Genomic DNA, 17067 nt, shown 5'->3' on the forward strand with positions numbered 1-17067 from the left:
GGCGAGGGTGGAGGTCTCCTGTCTCAACTGGGCATATGCACGTGCCTGGGGTGGCCGGCCGGTGGCTGCTGGCGGGGCTCTGTGTCCCCTGGTCTCTCCTCCAGCCAGCTTGCCCGGGGCGAGAGCCTCGGTGACAGCAGAGGGGTGGGACGGCGGGCAGGAACACACCCCTGCTCTCATTGGCTGGAACCGGCCTCGAGGCCCGTGAAGGGCACGGAGACGGGTCGGGGTGTGGAATTGGGACCTTCAGGGCAATCTGGCACAGACTGAGTCAAGTTCTTACGACATCCAGCCGGCTGCTCACCTCTCACGGTGTGCGAACGGTCTCTCGGCGTTCGGTATGTTCGCATCATTGTCGCACGAGTCTCCGGAACTCTCAGCTGTCAAACCCACCTTCTGTCCCCGAGAAACACTGACTCCCCGGCCCCCTCCCCGGCCCCTGGCGCCCACCATCCTGCTTTCTGTCTCTATGAACGTGGCTCCTCTGGGCGCCTCGTGTAAGTGCGGTCAGGCCGTATCCGTCCTTCGGCGGCTGGCTTCGTTCACTCAGCATCGTGTCCTCCAGGCTCGTCCATGGGGGAGCAGGGGTCAGAAAAAGGTCTTCTTTTCTTTTCTTTTCTTTTCTTTTCTTTTCTTTTCTTTTCTTTTTTTTCCAACGGGTCTCCTTTTTCAAGGCTGAATAATACTCCATCGTGTGGCTAGACCACATTTTGCTTATCCATCCGTCCGCAGCTGGGCACTTGGACGGCTCCCGTGTTTTAGCTACCGCGAATCGCGCTGCTACGAACATAGAGCGTACAGATACCTCTTCAAGACCCTGCCCCGACCCTTCTGGGTATACGCCCAGAAGCAGGACTGCCGGACAAGAGGTAGTATGTTGTCGCCTGGCGGGGAAAGCCTCTGAGGCAAGAACCGTGATCACACGTTTGACAGGCGTCAACTGGGCAAGCTCCAGGGTCCCGGGGCCTGGTTTGGATCCCAGCTCTGCTGATTCCTAGTTGTGTTTTTGCACGTGAGTTGCCTGCGCTGAGCCTCAGGGTTCTCCTCTGTGAAATGGGGATAAGAATAGTATGGATCCGTGAAGGGAGAAGGGAGAATGAGGCACAGAGCCCACGCTCAGCAGATAAAACCCACGTGTTGTTTTAGGCAAAGTTCTTGTCTGATGATCATGCCTGTGACACCCCTCCCCCTTCTCCCCCGACCCCGGGGCGGGGTGGGGGGTGGGGAGGGGGAATGTGTTGTAGCTGACCTGCCTTTAAGCTCTATAGGAACACACCCTGAGTTTTTCTGCCCCGGGGAAGCCCGAGGGATGGGCTGGGCTGGGCTGCGGGAAGGGTGAGGGCTGGTGACAGTGTGGCCGTGGGCAGGGCAGGAGGGAGGTTTCCTGCCTTCACAGATGTTCAGCTTCCTGATTCAGAGGCCTCCCCAGCCAGGCCTCCTCCTCCCCTGTGCAGATTGCAATTTCGGCCCGGCAGGAAGAGAGAAATGAGCTTGCATAATAGAGGAACATTTGGTTCTTTCGGCTGGGCCTGGAGAGGGGGAAGGTTTTTGTGCTGAGCGCGGGGGCAGACTGGAGAGGTTTCCTGCGTGCTGGGCGGCCGTGGGGGAGGCCGGGCCACCAGGAGGGAGGGCTGTGCTGAGGGCCAGATGGACGTGGGGGGGTGTGGGGAGGCTTCCTCGGGGAAGAGCAGACAGGGAGGGGGCCGGGGGCTCCGCGACTTTGCTGTTTTCAAGAGATAGGAGAGAGCGCTCCGGGGAAACCACACGGGGCAGCACTGTGGCCTCGGGGACTCTCGGACAAGCACGCAGCCGTGGTAGGCTGTCCCTCTGTCCTGGGGCCCTTCGGGACACTTCCTCCTCAGCCCAGAGAGACCTGTGACCTCAGCAGGTCTCAGCCGAACCTGAACTTCCTGATCCAGGGGGATGGGTTTGAGCCGCCACGGTGGGGCCTCCCCAGGATCCCCAGGCCGGACGAGAACGAGAGACACAACTGAGCACAGGCTGGCCGAGGTCAGGAGGCAGGTCCCCAGATGTGACAGCCCCACCCGCAATTGGCTCTGTTGTTTACCAGGGGCCTGAGCTGGGACAATCCCCGAGTAGGGGGAGCAGATTCCGGGCCAGGGTATGGGGTACAGGATCGGGACGGACTCTCGGAAGGATCTTGTAATTCTCGACACGTCGTTCGCGTCCCTGACCTGGGTTTGTCCTCACGACGGTGCGGGGAGCTCAGTCTTTGCACAAGTATTTGCCTAGCATCTACTCTGTCCCAGGCCTGTTCCAGGTGCTGGAGCTTCCGCAGTGAGCAGAGCAGATACAGGGCCGTGCACCCCGGGAGGTTCCGTTCTGGGGGAAAAGGCAGGTGCGCAGCAAGGAAACACGTCGCGCCCGCGTGGAGGGCGCACGGCTGGCCTCCGCTCTTCTCCCTTCCCCACAAGAGCGGAAGTCCCCTGCTCTGACCTGCTTTAGCCGAACGAATGAAGTGTCCCTGATGCTGTGCCTGGCCCTCAAGGGACCTTGTCCTTTTCTGCACCTTTGCCATCGTGTGGGACAAACACTGATCCACGGGGGTTGAGAGACAGGTGGGCCAGCCAAGCCGGGCCTGGATCAGCCCCGGGTAGGGGTGTAACTGATAATGCGTGACGGTTTATTTTACAATTGTATTTTAAAGTAATCTCTACCCCCCACGTGGGGCTCGAACCCCAAGACAAGAGCCACACGCTCTACCAACTGAGCCAGCCAGGTGCCCCGCGTGATTGTTGTTTGAAGCCACTGAGTTGAGGGGCCGCTTGTTACGCAGCATACTGGTGACGACGGCTGGCTGACGAAACCTGCTATTGCTAAGTGCTGTTATTAACCTCATTCTGTAGACAAGGACGCTGAGGCCCAGAGTGGGGAGAAGAGCTTCTCAACATTACAGTTCACGTGTCTAAGCCCGGACAAGAACCCGGCTGCCTTGACTCCAGCTGGCTTACTCATTCCCTCAGCACGTTTTTATTGAGCACCTACTATGAGTGTATAATTGTATTGGGAGCTGGAGATACCACAGTGAAAAGGACATCCCTTCTGCAAGCAACGTTGGTTTAGAAGAACTTCTCCTGGGGCGCCTGGGTGGCCAGTCGGGTAAGCGTCCGACTCTTGATTTCGGCTCAGGTCATGATCTCACGGGTCATGAGTTCGAGCCCCGCACTGGGCTCTGCGCTGACAGTGTGGAGCCTGCTTGGGATTCTCTCTCTCCCTCCCGCTCTCTGCCCCTCCCCCGCTTGCGCTGTTTTTCTCTCTCTCTCTCTCCCTCTCTCAAAATAGATAAACATTTTGAAAAAAAAAACGACTACTCTTGTCTTAGGGTTTCAACAGAAGTAGAGACTTGATAAGCCCCATCACGTGGTACGTACACCCACCCAGAACTGCTCACGGCCGGGCCGGGGTGCGGGGCTCCAACTGGCCAGGCCGGATCATGTGTTCACCCTCTGTTGCTGGGGGAAGGGATGGCCTGACCTGAACCATATGGCCTGAGAGCCCAGGAGGGGGGGTTTTTCCCAAAGAAAAAGTGGGTGCTATTCACCCTTCAGGAGAGGAAGGAGATGCTGGGCAGAGAAGAAAGCAACGCTCACCCCAGACATCTGGGGTCCCGACCAAGACCCCCCCCCAGCAGGTCTGTGGTCCTCAGTGAAGACCGCCCCCTCCACCCCCGGGTCCACAGCTGCTCCAGACCTCCCCCTGCCTCTGACGTCCTCACGGGAGCTCTGCTCGGCTCTCGGAAGATCAGATGTGATTTATTCCTGGCATCTGTACCGCCACTCGCTGTGAGGTGCTTTGCAGTGGAATAATAAGTTACAGGGCCATTTATCTTGTTGGCGGCTTCTGATAAAATGCACAGCCCGAGCAGGCAGGGCCTTTAACGAACACGATCAGGGCTGTTCATTTAGAAACCAGGAGACCTTGAAATTGGCTTTAATTGAAGGGGTTAGCAGAGAGGGGTGTGGCTGGCTTTGTTCAGGCTGGAGCCACCTCGTCTCCAGAAAGGTCGCGATGGGCAGACCAGGCTGTGAGTCCTGGCCATGCCTCCACGTTTGACTCTGGGCAGGCTGCGTCACCGCTCCCAGACTCGGTTTCCGCATCTGTGAAATGGGCACGTACTGGTCGGCACCAGCTCAGTTACATGGTAGTAACAAGCGCCCCCCACCCCCCACCCCTTCAACTCTCGTGGCTTTTGACACAGCCACAACTCAGTTCTCCCTGCTGCTGCGTGTGTTCCGGGGGTCGGCTGTGGGCTCCGCGTTTCCTCACCCGGGGGGCCCAGGCTGACGGAGCAAGCATCCCGTCCACGACGTGCAGCGTTCCTGGGCACGGGGCGAATTGTGCCCCGGTTCTTACAGTGTCTTCTCGGGAGCAACTTAACTCACTTCCGCTCCTGTCTCCTTGGTCCGGGCCAGTCACGTGGCCTCGCCTCACTTCTGGGGGCGGGGCTGGGAGGACAGAAAAATCCTACTGTGTGACTATAAGCAGGAACGCCAGAGGCGTTGTTGTTGCTCAGGGAGCCATCCTAGAAGTCAGGACTTTTTTCCTCCCTCCTGGAGACGCTGATTTCTGCCTCTAATCCCCCCTCCCCCACTCGGCCCCCTCACTCCTCCCGCTACAGACTTCAGTGAACAGCAGTCGCCCTGTGTCTACCGCTAAATTTTAAAGCGGGTCAGGCTCGCAGGCAAAGGGCCCCTGGGGTGGCCACTCTCCAGGGACCCAACTCTGGCCCAGAGGGGGCTGGGGCCAGGCCTTGACTTCTGACTGTACCCTCAGAATCTGGAGGCATTACTCGCTGCAATTACGAAGCGATCGCGTGCCCTGGAGAAGGTCAGAGGCAGGATCCTCAGTGCTCCGTGCTGCTGGCCCCACGGGTCGCTGCCATTCACTGGGGATTCGCCGTGTGCCAGGCCTCCTGAGCCAGCTGTCCTGCGTGCATTAACCCCTTAACCCTCTACCCACCCCCCACTCCACCGTGGAGCAAGGGGGGCAGGGAGGGGTGCCCCGGCTCAGCGGCGATGGCCCCGTGGAAGTGTTCTCACAGCGGGACAGGCGGTGTCCTGAGCTGGTTCTGGAGGGGGGAGCGAGGGCGGGAGAGAGATTTCCACACGCTGGGGGCTGGGGTCGGCAGGAGGGAGGCAGTCCTTGCGACCTCATTCCGCGGGGCTGCCCCAGGGAGGCGTCAGGATCTAGAAGCTGCATCATGCACCAGGGAGGGGGTGCCCTAAGCAAAGCGGTCCCAGTGTAGACAAGCCCCTTCCTCCCGCGCAACATGGATGCTGAAGAGTTCCACACCAGATGGGGCCGCATGGTCCTGGATCCCAAGCGTCTCAGGGTCCTCGGTGGGGTGCGGCGGCCAGAGGGACCTCTCAGCCGTTCGGTGTCTGATGTCACGCAGCGTGGAGGAGCCCGAGTCTTGCAGCGGAGACAGAATTTTCTATCATCTTGGAAGAATGAGGGCTTGGAATGGGCTGTGTGTTGATTGGAAGGAAATAAGAATCGGATGTCCCTGTTTCACTGAGTGAGGAGATCTGCTCCGAGAGGCCAAGTCACCGGCCCCTGGTCGCACAGCACGTCCATGATAACGGTGGGATTTGGAACGGAGCCTGAGGTTTGCACCCCTCCCCCGCACACCATTCGCGCACCTTCCGGCCCCGCTCGGGGTGCAAGTACCGCTTGGGGCTTGGGTGTAGGGCAGCAGGGAGAAACTGGGGCGGGGGAGGATTCCGGGCGCCTGGTGGCCGTGACGTGTGATGTAGGTTTGCCAGGAGTTCTAGAAAGTTCAGCAGGCTGCCCCCCGGGAAGCCTCTCGGAGGCTCCACGAGTTAACGGCTGTTTTCCGAACAAGTTGTCACCCCCTGTCATCTCCCCATCCCAGGCTGGGCGGGAAGAGGCCGTGAATTACCCACCGCTTTTAGGCCAGGCCGGTTAATTCACCTCTCTGAGCCTCAGTGTCCCCGTCTCTGAAACGGACCCCACGACACGGTTGCAGGTACGGTTCGGTGAGAAGACCGGTGGGGACTTAGCCCCGGGCCCTGGAGCAAACAGAAAAAGCTCGACGTAACGCTGGCATCTTCTCGCAACGGCGAACCTTCCTGTTCCGCGCGACTCAGCGGCTCTTAGGGACACGCCAAAGTGACACTCGCGCGCGCGCCCCAGGCCACGCGTACAAGGAAGTGCGTCGCAGCCCTGTTCACCGTAGCGACAACTGGAGCCAACCGTTCCGCTCACCGGAAAGAAAACGGGTAAGCAAATCGTGGCTCGTTCACACAGAGGAATATTACACAGCAGTGGAAGTGAACGCGCGTCGTCTCGCTCGAGGGCAGAGCGTAGGCGGAGTTTCCAAACTTGGACGCTATTATTTTTTCCCCGTTGTCCTCTTCCAATAGCTTTAGTGAGACGTAATTCGCGTGTGATGCGATTCACCCGTCTAGAGCGTACAGTTCGATGGGTTTTACTGTCTCCACAGAGCCCTGCCATCACTTGTGGAACATGTTCAAAACCCTGAAAGGAAACCCCCAGAGCGCCGAGCCCTCTCGCACCGTTTTCCACCCGCATGGAGAGACCACAGTCTGTTTAGGTGCTCGTCGGTCGATGGGCGTTTGGGTTGTTCCCGCCTTTTTTTTCTTTTTTCATATTTTTCGAGAGCGAGAGGGAGACAGAGGAGGGGAGTCGGGGAGGGGCAGAGAGAGAGGGAGACACAGAATCCGAAGCAGGCCCCAGGCTCCCAGCCGTCAGCACAGAGCCTGACGCGGGGCTCGAACCCACGAACCGTGAGATCACGACCTGAGCCAAAGCTGGATGCTCAACCAACTGAGCCACCCAGGCGCCCCTGGGGTTGTTTCCATGTTTTGGCTTTTGTGAATAGTGCTATACTGTGAATATTTGCGTACGGAGTTCTGCGCGGACATATGCTTCCGTTTCTCCTGGGACAGGTTCACACTTGTTCCCTGGTGCGGGGGGGCTGTCCTGCAGGATGTTCATCAGCACCCCTGGCTCTCACCCACCAGGTGCCAGGAGCACACCCCCCCCCCCCGCCCCCGCCACTGGTGACCATCAAAACCGTCTCCAGACATTGCCCAGTGTTCCCCCGGGGAGGTGAAATCGCCCCTGCTTGAGAATCACTGCGGCAGGATGACAAAATCTGGTCAGGGAAGGCTACAAGGGACACCACACCCTTGGTAGGAATTTGAAAACAATCACAGCTCGGGTGCTGCAGTATTTAGGGCATTGGTTCGCAAAGTGTGGTCCCAAAGCAGCAGCATCCTCTGGGGAAACGTGTCAGAAATGCAGATTCCCGGGCCCTCTGGGGGGTGGGGCCTGGAATCTGTTCCCACAGGCTTCCCAGTGTTTCTGAGCACACGCGTGTGAGAACCACGTTAGGCACACACACACACACACACACACCTGCATGTAGAAATGCAGGGGAATGATGAATACCCATTCAGGATCGTGTTCCCGGCCCAGAGTGAGGACAATATAAATATACAGTAAATCAAGGAATCGTGCTCTCTTCTGGGGGGTGGGGGGACGCACGTGTACCTCCATGAGTCGTGTTCTTGTTCCGGAATGGGGGGAGGAGAGTCAGGAGTGTCCGTTATATTATGGAACAGGAAATTTAAAAGTACCAAAAAAAAAAAAAAAAAAAGGTACAAAGAGAAAGACAGACACAAAGCTGTGAAATAAGACCAGGCACCCATCCATGGTGGGACTGAGTCATGAGATTAGAATGGACCTGATCGTGTGCCCCTGACGCCCCGGAAGAACCAATGCTGGGCCCTACCGCTGCGTCCAAGTTCGTTTGCTGAAAGGGGGGGTGGGGGTCTCAAACAGCCCCCACGGGTAAGTCCTGGGTTCTGCTGCCTGGCCGGTCCCTGTGAGCTTTTCAGACCATCTCGGCTCTAGAAATCAGGAGTAGTTGCTACGGTTTATTGAGCAGCTACTGCGTGCCAAGTCGCTGTTGGCTTAAGCACACACAGTCACGCTGGAGTTCATGGTGTCCCGTTTTATAGATGGGGAAACCAAGTCTCAGAGATTAATTGACTTGCCTGGGTGTCCAACGGCTTTTGGAACTGGAGCCTCGGTGCAGGTCTGTCTTTTCCCTGGATCTTCAGGGCCTTGGGCAGGGTCACTCTGAACACCCAGGCCAAGGTCTCACTCCAACAAAAGCCAAGTTCAAGACATTTTGGTTTCTCTGTGAATGGCCCTAATCCTCTCCATTACAGGCCTGGCTGGCTGGGGCTGTTGTTTTCTTGAAGTCTCCAAAAGATGAGGTCACAAGGCCCAGAGAGGTGGATACATCACCCAAGATCCCCAGCAGAGGAAGGAGGCACACCTACCTCACCTCCTCCAGGAAGCCCTCCATGCCTGCTGCATTGTCTCAACTCCTCCGCCACTTGGGGGCTCAGGGACACATCCCCAGAGCCCGTTTGTCTTCTAACACAACTCAGGTGGTTGCCAGCCCCTCACAGGCAGAGCCCAAACCTTCCACTGCTTTGTATGTCTCTTCCCTTACCTTCCTGCTTCTCCCCCATCAACACAAGATGGGCTCACACCAGACCTTCAGTGGGTCCGCTGGATGTGAGTGGGCAGAGTAGGCACAGCCCTGGGGCTCATGAGAAGGCCCCCCCTTTTCTTCCCCACTTCAAAGTGGTCTGGGGCCGAGACACCCAACTCTGCAGAGTCAGCCGAGACCAGGAGGCTCTAACTCCCCAAACAATGACTCGAATGGCGTCCGTGCCCAGAACCCTGCCTGGATGAACAATCCTGAGCCGCCTACAGCCTTTCTCATCTGTTGTCTTCCCTGTTTTACAGGTGAGGAAACTGAGGCCCAGAGAGGGTGACAGACTGGTCCGAGGCCACACAGCTGCAGAGGAGCCCGGATGTGGGCGGAGAGACTCCAGTTAGGGCCACATTTATGGCTCCCATAGGAGAGGAGTGAACCGGGCCACAAGGCCCTTTACGCTGTTTTTAGGTGTCGGTCATGCAGATTCTCCCAGGTTATGCAGCCTGGGCCGGCAGCTCTAATCCGGCCAAGGAATGTCACAGCGGCTCAGCAGGGCCAGGATGGGGAGGGGGGCTGGGCAGAGGAGGGAGTGGAGTCTTGGCCGCGGTAACAAATAGAAAGCAGATTGTGTTTCCCTTTGCTTCCAGGGAGGGGATGTGCCGGAACCCAATTACCCCCTTACAATGGATGCTCTATTGTCGGATGAGGCAAGGTCAGGGGCAGGCGGGGCGGGGCAGGGCCCTGCCCGGGGCACAGTGTCCCTGGCACAGCCAGTTGGCTGCGCCCTGGCTGACCTGGCTTCCTCCCGCCAGCCCCACCTCCCCCCTCTCCTGGCTCACAAAGACCCAGCGTCTCTTTCCAAAGCTGAGTGCTCCCCTCCAAGTAACCCTGACGCTGTAGGTCCTCTCTGGGACCTTCCGTAGGAACCGAGGCTCCTTCGTCGCCCCCCCCTCCCCCCCGCCCTTCTCCATCTATCTTGTTAATGATCTGGAAATGTCATCCATCAGGCGGCTTTGGCTCCCGCTTGAGGTTCATTCATTTCTTCACCAGCTATTTGTTAAGCACCTACTATGTGTGGACACTAAGGCCATGCTCATTTACCAACTATTTGCGGAGCGCCTGCTATGTGCTAAATGCTAAGGCCGTGGGCATTCGTCTGCCAAGTGTCTGTGGAACACCTACCACGCGTCAGGCGTTCGGGATGCCGCGGTGAACAAGACAGACGTGGTCTCGGGCATCTTACAGTCCGCTGGGGGGCGGACACTCAACAACAGTTTGACTCGAGGGGCGTTTATTGCCCACCGACTGCATGCGGTGTTGCTGGGCTCTTGGAGGACGGGATTGGAAGTAAATGCATGACGGTCAGTGTGGGTAGCAGGAGAATGAGTCGACTTAGGACGGGAACGCTGCCTCCATCATGAACTAAGTTTGTAACTTTGAGAGACTGATTTTACCTCCAGGGTCTCAGTTTACCCGCCCGTGAAATGGGCGGTAAGGAGACTTAGCAAAGGGGCCTGCGAAATGTCCGTTTTCTGTGGGGGCAGCGGCTGCCTTTGATGGCTCAGTGTCTGTTCCTCCTTCTGGCAGTGGCCTCCTGATCTCGTTGGGGGAGAAAAGTTCTCTTCCTTCCTCTCAGCACCTGCAGACCAGGTGGGGCTGACTCCTCCCACCCCACTCCTGGGAGAGCACGTGACTAAGCCTGGCCAATGAGATCCTTTCATCCCCTGGCCCCAATCTCTGGGTAGAGGGGCGGTCAGTGATCCAGGAAGGGTGCGATGACATTCAGTTTGGGAACTATCGAGGACCCCACATCCTTCCGCCGAGGCTGGCACGCGGGGGAGACGCGGGCCCCTGGCGCCACTTGCCTCATGAGGGGGAGAGCCTCCCTGAGAACGAAACCAACCCAGAAGAAACAGAGGCAATGAGTCCTGATGGTGCCGTTTTGAGCCCCTGGATCCAGCTATGCCTGAAGGCTGTGCAAATTCTGGACTTTTCAGTAACACGAGCCACTCAAAAGTCTTTGTTGCTTTAGTCACCTTGAATTGGGATTCTGTCACTCGAAACCAAGAGCCCTGACTCATAAGTAGGCCTTTCCTCCCCCACTTATTTCATAGAACAGAAATCCCACTAATCCTGGCATACCGGAACAGGGAAAATTAATTCCCTTGCTTCCTAAAAAGCTGGTGAGAAATGGACAGCGAGAGAGGCCGCACGGGCACTCCTTTCTTTTTGGTGTGTGAGGACATCTATCCTCCCGTGGCCCCCGACCTCGCCTCGCTGAGCCAGAGCAGAAATCGCTTAACCTCCTGGGCCTTGGCTTTGAAAGGTTTGTGATGGATGGCGCTCAGCCTCGTGGGCAGAAATGGAAAATTCTCGGCTGTCTGGTCTGTCCCTTCATGCTGCATTTCCCAGCCGGCCCAGGCCAGGAAGGCTGTCGGTGAGCGAAACCTGGTGAGATTCCGAGGCCGCCGACTTTCTCCGTGAAGGGCCAGATAGTGAATGCGTCAGGCGTCGTGGGCCATAAAGGTCCCTGTTACACATTCTTCTTTGTTCTGTTTGTTTTCTTTTCTTACAGCCCTTTAAAAATGTAAGAAGTTAAAAAAAAATCCAAGAAATCATACGTGGGCTGCACAAAAACAGGCCACGGGGTGGACATGGCCCATGGTGATAGTTTGCCGACTCCTGGATTAGATTATAGTTATGGAGACCTATGGTCTCTTCCCTCCGTCCTTCCTTCTTTTCTTTTCTTTTCTCTCCTTTTCTTTTCTTTTCTTTTCTTTCCTTTTCTCCCAACAAAACCTCATTCCCCCCAAACCCAGGAAATATTCTGGAAATTCTAACACTTTGGTGTAAAAACTCAGATTTACGAGTAGCCCCTGTCTCCTTGGTCTGCCCCCTGTCTCCCTGGCACTTATCACAATTTGTAACTATACAGTTTATTTCTTTCATTATTTTGGGGTCCCCGCCTCCTTGTTCTGGATGGAACATAGGCTCCACGAAGAAGGAAAGCCCTGGGAGGCTCAAGGTCTGGGTTCCTGGCAATTTGGGACTGATTTCAGTGACCGGGGCCAGGCCAGAAGGTGTGGGGAACCCGACAAGAGCGGAGATGCTGGCTTTCTGCTGTGTGAGCAGAGCTGAGCAAGGAGGTGGCTGCTGGAGGGTCCTCTCTGCACACACTCAATCCAGCATCCTGTATCATGAACTCGGGGAGGAGTGAGCTCCCCGTCCCTGGAGGTAAGAAGCCAGCTGCCCGCCAGGGCCTGCTTGCAGATGGGATGCCTGTCTCCAAAGGCAGGCCTCTCCTCTGTCAGAAGATGCCCACGACGCCTCGGCCTCCTCGAGAACTCCTGGCTCTGATTTCTCGACATCCAGATTTGTTTCTTAGGGTGAGGTGGTGGCCGGGAGTCAGCCCGGGATCTCACGCTTGTCAAGCAGAAGCGGAGAGACGCGTGGGTTCGGAAGTCCTCTCTGGGCCCAGATCTCTGGGGGAGGGAGCCTGGGCTCGGGAAATTCCAGCAGCCTCAGAATGTACCCCCCCCCCCCCCCAGAGTGGGGAAGTCAAGGGTGCTCCCTTCCGTATTCTCTGGGCTTGGCAACCGCCTTCCAAGATCAGCAAGCTGTTCTAGTAACTCCCTCACCCTGGGCACCTGGTTTATGCCTGGAAGATCCGCCCCCAGCCCCCCAGCGGCGTTGACGCATCCATTCCACGATGGTGCTGGGGGTCGGAGGTGAATGAGGTGCCCCCACCCCACCCGACCCTTATCCTCACAGAGCACAGGGGCTTCCAGGGGCCGGGGGGGGGGCACAGCAGGAACTTGGTTAAAATCCGGGGGTCCAGGAAGCCTGCCCCGAGGACCCTAAGTCCCAAGTCGGCACCGCTCGGGGGCTAAGCAACCACCCTTGTGCACAGCTCCGGCTGCCATTTGCCAGTTGTGCGAGTTTTTTAGGCTTTGGGTGAAGATTAAGTAATTTATGCGTATCTAGAGCAGACGGAACAGAGCCTGGTACATACGGGGCAGAGAGAGAGAGAGAGAGACACAGATCAGAAGCAGGCTCCAGGCTCTGAGCGGTCAGCACAGAGCCCGACGCGGGGCTCGAACCCACGGACCGTAAGTAGGACGCTTAACCGACGGAGCCCCCCAGGCGCCCGCAAATCAGGCCCTTTCATGGGAGGCGGGAAAGGAACAGGTAGCCGTGTCTGGGGTGGGTGCAGAGGGGAGGGAAGGAAGCCTCCCTCGGGCCTCGTTTCTCGGGTGCGTGTGGACAACGGTCACGGGGGACCCTGTTGATTACAATGGTAGCTCGGTTCCGGGGACCAAGAGGCGCAGGTGTCCCTGGGAGATTTGTCTTCATTGCCTCTCCTCCCTCCACGGAAACCCTCCTTGCCGCGGCAGAAAATGAGGAGCCTGTCTCTTCCGGTGTGCAGAGGGGCCTGCCGTGACTCTCATGTAAGAGCGAGGTGCTTCCTGACCAGAAATGACTCAGAGAGATTTGTTGGCGGAAGCCTGCTGTTGCCATCCTGGGGTTAATTTGGGAGAGTGCTGGCTCAGGACGGCGGGGCCGCTGGCTGCCCACGGAGGTCAGGCCTTCTCTGAGCCTCCTGTCTGGGTCACTCTCGGGGCCTCTCTCTGAGGAAGTGGCCAGCTCCGGAGAGGAAACGACTGGCCTGCACTTCACCCTTGGAAAATTCTGCTGAGGCTCCTCTCCGCCCTCTTGTTCCAGCGATGGCCGCTGGGGGAGGGCGTCTACTGGATTGTTCACCCAGCCAATTGTTATCCCATCAACACACATTGGCTCAGCACCTCCGATGGGCCAGGCGCTGTGCTAGGTCTGGTGACACAGAGTTAAATAAGGGCTTGTCTCTGCTCTCAGAGGGTTTCACACGAGACAGAGACATGCAGGCTGGTAATTATTCATTGTGACATCCTTACTCGTTGAGACTTGTATCAGGCCCTCTTTCTGCGAGTAATAAAACAAAACAAAAGCCTCAAAGTAGCCGGGGCAAGAAAAGGTAATGCAATCGTCGTCAGGCAATCGAAAAGCTAAGTAGATCGCTTCAGGTACGGTTTGACTCAGGGGCTCAAAACATTGACCAGGATTTACTTTTTCTCCGCCTCAGCACCTGCTTTCCATGGTTTGGATGTCTGAATAATGGTCCCAAAGATACCTATGTCCCAATCCCAGCAGACCCGTGAATCTGTGACCTTCCATGGCAAAAGGGACTTGGCAGTTGTGATTCAGTTAAGGATCTTGAAATGGCGCGACTATCTTGGGTCGTTATAAGGGTAACGTAACACAGCAGTCCCCAGCAGTGAGACAGGCAGGAGAATCCAGGTCAGAGAGAGATGTGAGTACAGAGGTAGAGACCGAAGGGCTCCACAGGGGGAAGGGGACACGAGCCACAGAATGGGGACAGCCTCCAGAAGGGGCTGGGAAAGGCAAGGCGCGGATTCTCCCTTGACCCGCTGGGAGGAACACGACCCTGCTGACCTCTCCGATTTTAGCGCGGTAGAGGCCCGGTTCAGACTAGTGGAAAAGACGGGCTGTTTTCTCCCTGGTAACTCTTACGTAAGTCCTGATAACACTATGATTGGCCAGACCTGGGCTCCGCCCCTTGAGGGGGTGGAGCCCCACCTGACCTCCCCAGCGAAGAGTCTTGGTAGGTGGAGGAAATCCCAGGATTAAGCTGGTTGCAGAGGGGAATGAATGCAATGTAGCTAAAAATAGCCACGGGTCTGTACAGCAGAGGAGGGAGGAGCCTCACTCAGCTCCAAGGAAGGAGGGAAGAGCGCTGAAGGGCATCGGGAGATTGGGTGTTATTCCCAATTTCCTGCCTCATGAACTTCAGGCACGTGGTGCTACCTCTCCGGCCCTCTGTTTCCTCACCTGTAAAATGGGGCTGATGGCCGTGGCCTTGCAACTTCCGGGGGGTCGGGATCTTCCTTGAGTGACAGGCCAGCTTTGAGTCACTCCTGAGTTAGGGTCAAGCTAACCCCGGGATCATGGATGGTGGGCGTGTGTGTGTGTGTGTGCGCGCGCGCGCCAGGGTGGGTGGGGGGTGGAGGGGTCCTTGAGTTTTTCCCACTGGTTTTGCTTTATTAGGACATTAAATGGAATCTTCGGCTGGTGACTCAGACTTCAAAGGAGATTGAACTTCCGGGCAGATCCTCCCTCTGCTCTGTGGGTGGGGTGTGAGAAAGCAATGTGGCTCCTTCCTGTGGTGGTCTTGGGGCTCCCGACCTGGGTGCATGTATCTCTTGCCGACACGGTGGCAGCCGTGACAGCAAGGGGCAGGGCTTCCTGGCAGGGGAAGGCTGGGATTTAGCCCATTTTTTGAGAAGGAAGGGGCCAGTTTATCCCCTGGATGACTCAGAGTGGGTGCACACGGTCCCATGGCACCTTAATCAGGCCTTACTGGCGGCAAATGACAAAAGTCAAATCAAATGGGTTCAAATCCCAGCCCCACCTCTTACTAGCTGTGTGACCCTGGGCAAGTCACTTAACCTCTCTGAATGCCAGTTTCTTCACCTGTAAAATGGAGGTACCCTTTTGTGGGCAGCTGCATTTGCTTTCTATTCACAGGCCGCAGCCACTAGGAATCCCTGCGGATCCCCACATCCCGAGGGTGCTGGCGAGGGGACCCAGGCTCTTCCTTTTCTTTTCCAATACCATTCTTATCGCGGCTTCTAACTTTGTCTCTTGGTTACAACATGGCTGCTGTAGCTCCAGTCATCGTGTCCACATGTAGGCAGGAAGTGGGGGGGAAGGGGAAGGGGCAAGGGCAGATTCCATGGGTGACTGGATAAATACACCGAAATATATCCATATCCATGCAGTGAAATATTATTCAGCATTAAATAAGAACGAGCTTACGGCTGCATACGACCACATGGGTGAATCTCAGATTCATTTTGCTGTTTAGACATTTAGACGGATTCTTAACTGCTCTATCTGGCTCCACGACTTGGAGAAAAAAAGTGAAACTTCCCTACCAAAGCCCACAGAACCTTCCGGGCCTAGACTTAATATCCAGACTGAGACAGAGCCGAGTACGGCCGGCCTCGGCTGCAGCCTGCCCCTTTTTCCCTTGCGCTGGTTGGTGGGCTCGCACTTCCGGGCTTTTGCACGCTTTCTATCTGGAACCGGCTTCCCCGAGCTCTCTGCCCAGCTGCCTCCTTCCTACCCAGATTTCAGCTCCGATGGAGGCCGTTGTGGACGGCCCTTCCCTCGCCGCTCGGGCAGAGGAATCCACGCATCACCGGCTTTGCTTTCGTCCCAGCCTGGGGGTGTTATCTAAAAATCGGCCCCTGTGTTTGTTCCTGTTTCTTGTCTCTCTCCCCTGCAGAGCGCAGGCCCTGAGATGGGGGAGCTGCTGGGGACCTCAGGGGGCACCAGGCGGTGGGTGGGTCCTTCTCCGATCCCGGCCCAGTGAATGGGGGGCAGGCACAGGCACACACCTGTCACAGGTGTCCGTGCCCCCGGACACAGACCCACTCGCACACCCCTGAGCGGCGCAGCCGCAGGTGCAGACTGACCCCACCCCCCAACCCGGCTGTGCCCACGCCTCGGGCAGGGTGGGAGCCGGCATTGGATTAATCCTGTTCCAGGCTGGCTTTCCTCTTCAGGGCTGCTTCTGGGATCGCTGAGATGTTTCCCACAGGGGAGGGAAAAAAACAAAGGGCTTTGAAGGGGTTGGGGGGGCGGGCTGCTGGTTGAACGCCAGCCGGCTGGGCTGGGGCTGGTGCCAGGGAGGATCGGGGCTGTCACCAGCCCCCAGCTCTGGTCCGGATGTCTCAGTAGGGGTGGGGAGAGGGGGCCCGGGACCCTCACTCAGAAAGCCTCAGGGGTGGGCCTCCCCAAGCTCGTGCCTTGTTCCCAGCTGTGGCTTCCACCGGGCCCTCTCGCAGGGAGAGGGACATTTGAGAACTAAGGTTTGGAGTTTGAGATGAGGCCCCCTAGACTGCTGCTCGGCTTTTGCCCTGTCACCTCAGGTGACACAGCTAGGTAGTCCCAAGATGGTGGCCGATTCAGTTACACAGTAATCCGTGCGCCGGGCAGGCCCTGGGGGTCACCTTGCCAGACCACTGTTCCCTCCCTTTTCTTTCCAGCAAAGCCTGGGTTTTATTCGGAGGGTGAGCTGCCTTGTTCTGGGGGATTAATCAGATAGGTCTAAGGAGATCCTATTTTGGGGTCGACCAAGGTGAGCCTGCCTGAGATACAGCTCTAGCCAATGAGATGCTCAGGGAAGGTGCTGGGGGCCGATTTCCCCCCTTTTAGTAAGAGAGAGTGAGAAGAAAGTCCCTCTTACTGCCTCACCTTCCTTTCTGCATGGTTCACTGTTGTGTGAGGGAGTGTCGCCTGGAGCCACAGCAACCATTTTATGACTATGAGGCAAAACACAGCTGACCCCATTGAGGATGGTGGAGCGGGGAAGTCAATGAGCTCCGAGGTTTGTGGAGCCCGGATCATCTGGAGATCGGTGCTCTCCTGGCTTCTCATTTTATGAGATAAATTTCCGCACGGCTGTTACCTGCGGCCCACAG

At 57.2% G+C, this 17067-nt stretch overlaps 1 long non-coding RNA gene across 1 annotated transcript; it reads left to right on the top strand.

The window, feature by feature from the left end:
• The first annotated feature begins 5161 nt into the window (after nt 1-5161).
• On the top strand, nt 5162-11437 carry LOC125149712 (uncharacterized). The gene is made up of 3 exons (XR_007146021.1): nt 5162-6263; nt 8244-8468; nt 8833-11437. It is a non-coding gene; the product is annotated as an uncharacterized LOC125149712 (long non-coding RNA).
• Nucleotides 11438-17067: the final 5630 nt, after the last annotated feature.

This window comes from Prionailurus viverrinus, chromosome D3 (genome assembly GCF_022837055.1).
Source record: "Prionailurus viverrinus isolate Anna chromosome D3, UM_Priviv_1.0, whole genome shotgun sequence".
Taxonomy (NCBI): Eukaryota; Metazoa; Chordata; class Mammalia; order Carnivora; family Felidae; genus Prionailurus; species Prionailurus viverrinus.